Here is an 8640-nt window from a genome sequence, read left to right as displayed (position 1 = left end):
CTTCTTTTTCTTCTTTTTCTTCTTTTTTATTATTTTTTTATTACTACTATACTACTACTACTACTACTACTACTACTACTACTATTATTATTATTATTATTATTATTATTATTATTACTATTGTTGTTGTTGTTATTGTTGTTTTATAATTGTTGTTTATAATTTGTACAATTAACCTCCCTGTGGTTCGACCCCGGTCTTGCCGGGTTATTTATTACTTCGACACTCCTGCACTTGGGAGAAGACATCAATCTTTTAGTCGTGTCAAGTTTTTGGCGCCGTTGCCGGGGAGGTAAGTTCTTGTATAAATTATAGTATTTATTTTATTTTCTCTTTTCACTTTTCTTGTATATAACTTTGTTTCTTTTCTTTTGTTTCTTTTTATTTTGTTTTCTTCCTCCTTCTTTTGCTTTCTTGTTCTTCTTTTTATTTTATTCCTACACGTGCATGAGAGTGTGGTCACGTACATCAAGTGGTAGACTTTGTAGGGTATCCTCATCATTTTCAGAAAATATGGCCGAAGAAGATAATCAATCACTTCATAATGAGAATAATGAGAATAACCGTGCTAGAACACTTAGAGACCACATGAATCCCACAAGAACAAGTGCACCATCATGCATAGTTTTTCCTCCTGATGCATCTCATTTTAATTTTAAACCAGGTATTATTCAACTTTTACCTTCTTTTCATGGTTTGGAATTGGAAAATCCATACTTGCATTTAAGGGAATTTGAGGAGGTCTGCAACACATATAATAATTTAAATTGTAGCATGAACACCATTAGATTAAAGCTTTTTCCTTTTTCATTAAAAGATAAAGCTAAAACATGGCTACAAAATTTAAGACCAGGATCCATTCGTGCTTGGGATGAAATGCAACAACAGTTTTTAAAGAAGTTTTTTCCATCTCATAGAACAAACTCTTTCAAGAGACAAATCACCACTTTCACTCAAAAACCAGGAGAAACATTTTACCAATGTTGGGATAGGTATCGAGACTTGCTTAGTACTTGCCCTCATCATGGTTTTGAAACATGGAGATTGGTTTCACATTTCTATGAAGGGTTAACACCTAAAGATAGGCAAATGGTTGAATTGATGTGCAATGGAACTTTTGAAGATAAAGACCCTGATGAAGCAATGGAGTACTTAGACTTGTTAGCTGAAAATGCTCAAAATTGGGACACTGCGGGTACTTATGAGGCACCGAGTAAAACTCAACCTCATACATCTAGTGGAGGTATGTACAACCTTAGGGAAGATCATGACCTTCAAGCCAAGTTTGCATCTTTAGCTAGAAAAGTCGAGGCACTAGAATTAAAAAAGAGTGGTCAATTAAAATCTGTTGAAAACATTGTGTGTCAAATCTGTGAAACAAATGAACACTCAACCAACGATTGTCCAACCTTGCCTTCTTTTAAGGAATGTCTCCATGAACAAGCCCATGTTTTAAACATTTTTCAAAGGGCCACCCACAACTAATACTTGCAAACATACAACCCTGGTTGGAGAAATCACCTAAATTTCAGTTAGAATTGTAATAATAACAATGTACAAACTTCACAACCATCGTTTCAAGCACACCATAATTTTTAAAATTCTCATGAATATGCACCTCCTTATGCTCCACCTCCTAGAAGAAATCTTGAGGAAACATTGCATGCATTCATTGAAAAGAAAGAGACAATCAATGCTCAAATTGCTCAAAACATGATAAATTTTAAAAATAATATTGCAAAATTAATTTTCCACGAGAAAGGTAAGTTTCCATCTCAAACACAACAAAATCCCAAAGGGCAATACAATGCAAATGCAAGTAGTTCCGGAAGCCAACACATGGATCAAGTCAAATCAGTCACTACTCTGCGCAGTGGTAAGGTTATTGAAAAACCCTCTCTTGAACCTTATGAGAAAGATGATGAGTCAATCTCTGAGGGTAAGGAAGGGGTTGAATTTGAAAATTACAAAGAAACGATTGATTCCCCGTTAGCACTTCTGTTTCCTCAAGCCATGACCAAACAAAGGAAAGTCAATCACAATTCTGAAATTTATGAAATTTTCAAACAGGTAAGGATCAATATACCTTTGCTGGATGCAATTAAACAGGTTCCTTCCTATGCTAAATTTTTGAAAGATCTATGCACTGTGAAGAGGAAACTGAATGTGAAAAAGAAAGTCTTTCTAGCCGAACAAGTAAGTGCTATTCTTCAGAACAATAATGCTTTGAAATATAAAGACCCTGGTTGTCCTACAATTTCTTGCTTTATTGGAGAGCATAAAATTGAAAGAGCCTTACTTGATCTTGGTGCTAGTGTGAATTTACTTCCATATTCAGTTTTTCAGAGTCTCAATCTAGGTGAGTTAAAACCAACTTCTATAACTCTTTTACTTGCCGATAGATCTATAAAAGTGCCTAGAGGAATAATTGAAGATGTGTTAATGCAAGTTGATGAATTCATTTATTCTACGGATTTTATTACCTTGGACACATGACCTGTTGAGGCGTGTAATTCATTTCCTGTTATTTTAGGACGTCCGTTTCTCGTAACTTCTAATGTATTGATTAATTATAGGAATGGACTAATGAAGTTATCATTTAAAAATATGACATTGAAGATGAATATTTTCAACATTTACAAGTAAACTGGAGATGATAATGATTTACAGGAAGTGGACTTTACTGAAAAATTAATTCATGATCAATTTCAAACCACTTCCAGTGAAATTGAGATTTATAAATCTGATAATTGATGAATCTGATGATTTGGAAATGATTTATTTTCAGGAAGAATCAAAGACAAGTAATTGGAGGCCACAAATTGAGGAATTGCCACCACGACCAATTAAGTCCATACCTTCAAGTGTTCAACCACCAAAACCTGATTTGAAGCCGTTGCCATCCAATCTCAAATACTCATTTTTGGGAGAAAATGAAACTTTTCCGGTAATAATCTCTTCCAAACTTAATGCACATCAAGAAGGTAAGTTATTACAAACTCTGAAAATGCACAAAAAAGCATTAGGATGGACCATAGCTGATATAAAAGGAATTAGTCCTTTGATTTGTACACACAGAATTTATTTAGAGGAAAATGCTAAACCCTCTAGAGAAATGCAACGAAGGCTAAATCCTAATATGAAAGAAGTAGTGAAAAATGAAGTCATTAAGCTTCTAGATAATGAAATCATTTATCCTATTTCTGACAGCAAATGGGTAAGTCCTACCCAAGTTGTACCTAAGAAGTCTGGAGTCACTGTGATAACAAATGAGAACAATGAGTTAATTCCCACTAGAACTGTTACTGGTTGGCGCATGTGCATTGACTATAGGAAACTTAAATCAATGACTAGAAAAGATCGTTTTCCTTTATCTTTCATGGATAATGAATTTTATTGTTTCCTAGATGGCTATTCAGGTTATAACCAAATTGAAATTGCATTGAAAGATCAAGAGAAGACTTCTTTCAAATGTCCATTTGGTATTTTTGCATATCAAAGGATGGCTTTTGGATTATATAATGCACCAACCACATTTCAAAGATGCATGCTTAGTATATTTAGTGATATGGTTGAACATTTTCTTGATATTTTTATGGATGATTTTTTTATTTTTGGCAATTCATTTAATGATTATTTAACTAACTTAGAAAAGTTTTTGAGTAGGTGTGAAGAAGAATCTTATACTAAACTAGAAACAAATATCACTTTATGGTAACAAATGACATTGTACATGGTTATATTATTTCATCAAAAGGAATTGAGGTTGACAAATCTAAAATCGAGTTAATTACTAACTTGCCAACACCAAAATCTATTAAACGTGTTAGATCATTCTTAGGACATGCTGGTTTTTATAAAATGTTCATCAAAGATTTTAGCGTAATAACAGGTAAAAGCACTTTTGCAAAGAAACATCGTGCAAAACAATTGAAAGTCTGTCATCGATGTGCCAGATGGACTTGTAATGCATAATGTCATTTTTTAGGAATGATATCTATAAACCGTGAAGATAAAATACAATTCATTAAGGATGGCCTGAGTAAGGAGTCTTTAGATAATCTTCTATTGACTCTTGAGACACATCCTAGTGGAGATGTGCATCGTGAAATTCATGATTTATGGCCACTATTTCATAAAGAACATGATCGACTTAGTCTTGGGAATCTGACTAAAAAAGACCATGTTTGCCAGTTTTTAAGAAAACTAGATGGAAAGCGTATCCCCGACCCATAAAAGGTGTTTAAGTTGTTTTTGAACATAAAACCAAGGGAAGATATGAGCCACAATCACAACTACCTGTACATACACATGCTTTTTCAAAAATAAATAAATAAATAACTAAAAGAGAGTAAAAGAATGTGTGAGACTCCAGCTGGCCTACATATAGGTGGTATGATTGCCTTTTTAATTTCTCATATATAAAATTCTATTTTCCTTCCTTTTATTTCTACTCAACCCATACATTCAACAAATATAAAAGTGTGTAGAAATGACAAGTTTCTCAGGTCATTACATAATAAATATTTGTGTTTTTTGTGGTTGTCGTCCTGGAAAAAAAGAGAAGTTTTTAGAATTAGCAAATCATCTTAGTCAGGTGCTAGTTGAGAGAAAGATTCATTTAGTGTATGGGGGAGGCAGTCATGGGTTAATGGGAGGTGTGTCAATAACTGTATTTTTAGAAGGTAGTTAAGTTTTGGGGGTCGTCCCCAAAGCTTTAGCACAAGAGGACATCATTGGAAAAACAATTGGAGAGAAACTACAGATCTCCATAATGTCTGCTCGAATGAATGCAATGTTTAACCATGCTGATGCCTTTATTACCTTACTAAGTGGTCTAGGCACACTGGAAGAGATCTTTCATATTTCCTCTTATGCCCAACTCCACATTCACAATAAACCCATAGGTTTGTTAAATGTTAATGGTTATTATGATAAGTTATTGTCATTTCTTGATCATGCTATTGAACAGGAATTTCTAACATCTTCTGCACGACAAATCATAATCTCAACTGCTACTGCTGAACAATTGATTGACCAACTACAATCTTTCATTCTTGTAATTCATCCCTCCATGAGTCGCATAAATTGGTTATCTACAGAAAGCCGTAAAAGCTTATATTGGATTTGAGTCTCCATTTATGAATCTTTGTGTCTTTTGCTTTTATTATTATGTTTTGTTATTTCTTATATTTATTTAAGTGTATTTCAGGTTTGTCAGTGTTCGTTATTTAAGTTGATGTCTTCTATATTCTATCTTTCTACTTTAGGACATTAAAGATAATATCTCGTTTTGGTTGGGAGGAGATGGTAGTAGTTGATTAAAAAAAAAAAAAACTAACTATGTTTTCTATTTCATAAAGCATGTGCAAAATTATAGTTACTGGATGACAGAGTAAATGAGCTTTTTTGTTAAAGTGACTCTTGAGATGCATCTTAGTAACCATTCTTAACAAGATCTATTATGATACTTCTTGAAATATTCAGGTTTACAAACTCTTGCATAATTATCACTTAATTCTGCTCATATACTCATTTAACATGTATTCTTATACCTTAATTTTCACACACACACTTTAACATATGATTGTGGGTTGCATATTGAATTATTACATTATTTATGTTCTTTTATTAAAGATAACAATTAAAGGAAATGGATAGTATATAATTTAAAAAAAATAAAAAATTAGAATACATAAATGTTTATTTTAAATGCAGACCTATCACATAAATAAAAGGATTGATTGATGAATTTAAGAAATGAAATTGAAAAGACAAAGAGATGGTCAAACTTAGAAAAGAGATGTTGATGCAGTCCAAACTGGAACACTGTTCAGTAATTAGGTCATATCTAGAGCTGTAGATCTCAGATTTAGGTCTACTTTATATGGATGGAAAGATAAGACATGGGCCTAAACTTTCATATGGAGCCCAAGATTTAAAAAGGTCATTTTCAAGTCCAAATTATAGCAACAACAAAGAAGTCCAAATCTGTCTTGTAGCCCGCACACTGTTCAGTATTTGGTCTATATCTAAAGTTCTAAATGTCTAAATGACCACCATTTTTTTCCTAGAAAGCTGAGACAATTTCCTACAACTTTCATGTTTTCAAGTGGTTTCAATTCTGATGCTAGTAATGATGTTTTGGGCAGAACAAAAAAAAAAGAAAAAGGATTGTCACCAAGTCAAGAGTTGGCCACTGATTAGTACTTAAAAGTGCATTTTTATCATGGTTTTATATCATCATTTTGCACTTGAAGTATCAATAACTCCTTAACTAAAATATGTTTTATAATAATGTATCTAATAATATAAGATACCTATAATTTGTGGTAAATGTCTATTTTTAATGCAGGCCTATCACATAAATGAAAGGATTGATTGATGACTTGAAGAACTTAAATTGCAAGGATAAAGAGATGGCCAAACTTAGAAAAGAGATGTCGGTGCAATCCAAACCGGAACACTGTTCGGTAATTGGGTCATATCTGGAGCTACAGATCTCAGATTTAGGTCCAATTTATATGGATGGAACGGTAAGACATAGGCCTACAACTTTCATATGGAGCTCAAGATCTAAAAAGGTCATTATCAAGTCCAAATTGTAGCAACAACAAAGAAGCCCGAATCTGTCTTCCAGCCCGAGCACTGTTCGGTATTTTGGCCATATCTGGAGTTCTAAAAGTCCAAATGAGCTGACCTTTTTACACCAGAAATATGAGACAATTGCCTACAACTTTAATGTTTGCAACTGGCTCCAATTGTGACGTTATCAATGACGTTTTGGGCAGACAAGAGCAGATAAGGATTGTCACCAAGTCAAAAGTTGGCCACCCACTTATCAATTAGTCATCAAATCAATAGTTCCCAAGTTTGGCCTATAAAAGGAGGCATTTGCCATGCATTTAGGCATCTTGGTTTCCAGATCAAGATCATGCTCTTCCTTTCTCTCTTTGTATTTTTTTAATGTTTATGCTTTGCTTTCATTAATATTAAGTTTGTGCCTTTCATTTCCTTTCTTTTACTTAGTTAACTTTTATGTTCTTATTTTGTTTATCTATTTTGCTTTCTTTCATTATGTCTAGCTAAGTTAGTTATGTCAAGGTGAAAAGGTTACACTAATGGTGTAAGAATAAGTATAGTGTAAACTTAATATGGACTTTAATGTTTGATACTAACATGTTTTGTATTTGTTATCTTGTTCACTCTTTAATACTTTGCTTGTTAAATGACTAATCTTGATTTATGTTGTATAACACTTGGTACAACAAATGCTTGGCACTTTCATAGCCCATAATGTATGGTATAACCGACACCTGAGCTATGAAAGGAACTTGATTTGTTGTTAACATAAGTTATAATCATGAATGCTTGACGAGATTTACAAGTATTAGCATTAATTGAATAAGATGACTAATGTAATCATGTTAACAATATATAATCTGATTGGAACCTCTTTTGTGTGTGGTTTCCAATTCAATAGTAAGAGTTTATATTATACTTGTTTGATATACCATTAGTGGAACCTCTAACCTTGACATTTGTTATTATCATTGTTTAATCGTTACATTAATATTCCATCTCAAAGTTCTCATCTTCTTCTTCTTCTTCTTCTTCTCTTTCTTTTTCTTTATTATTATTATTATTATTATTATTATTATTATTATTATTGTTGTTGTTGTTGTTGTTGTTGTTGTTGTTGTTGTTGTTATTATTATTATTATTATTATTATTTCTATTACTACTACTACTACTACTATTATTAGTATTATTATTGCTTCTATTATTATTGTTGTTGTTTATAATTATTGTTTATAATTGTTGTTTATAATTTGTACAATTAACCTCCCCGTGGTTCGACCCCGGTCTTGCTGGGTTATTTATTACTTCGACACTCCTGCACTTGGGAGAAGACATCAATCTTTTCGTCGTGTCAAGTTTTTGGCGCCGTTGCCGGGGAGGTAAGTTCTTGTATAAATTATAGTATTTATTTTCTCTTTTCACTTTTCTTATATATAACTTTATTTCTTTTCTTTTGTTTCTTTTTATTTTGTTTTCTGCCTCCTTCTTTAGCTTTCTTCTTTCTTTGTTTTTTTTTATTTTATTCCTACACGTGCATGAGAGTGTGGTCACGTGCATCAAGTGGTAGACTTTGTAGGATATCCTCATCATTTTCAGAAAATATGGCCGAAGAAGATAATTTTAACGCTTTGATTACTAGGGACTAGTAATAAGCTGGTTGGGGGGTGTGATTAGTACTTAAAAGTGCATTTTTATCATGGTTTTATATCATCATTTTGCACTTGAAGTATCAATAACTCCTTAACTAAAGCATGTTTTAATAATATAAGATGCCTTTAATTTGTGGTAAATGTTTATTTTAAATGCAGGCCTATCACATAAATGAAAGGATTGATTGATGACTTTAAGAACTTAAATTGCAAGGGCAAAAAGATGACCAAAATTAGAAAAGAGATATCGGTGCAATCCAAACCAGAACACTGTTTGGTAATTGGGTCATATCTGGAGCTATAAATCTCAGATTTAGGTCCAATTTATATGGATGGAAAGGTAAGACATAGGCCTACAACTTTCATATGGAGCCCAAGATCTAAAAAGGCCATTTTCAAGTCCAAATTG

Source organism: Populus euphratica, unplaced genomic scaffold (genome assembly GCF_000495115.2).
Source record: "Populus euphratica unplaced genomic scaffold, PopEup_1.0 scaffold972.1, whole genome shotgun sequence".
Classification (NCBI taxonomy): domain Eukaryota; kingdom Viridiplantae; phylum Streptophyta; class Magnoliopsida; order Malpighiales; family Salicaceae; genus Populus; species Populus euphratica.
Note: the sequence above shows the minus strand (reverse complement) of the source record.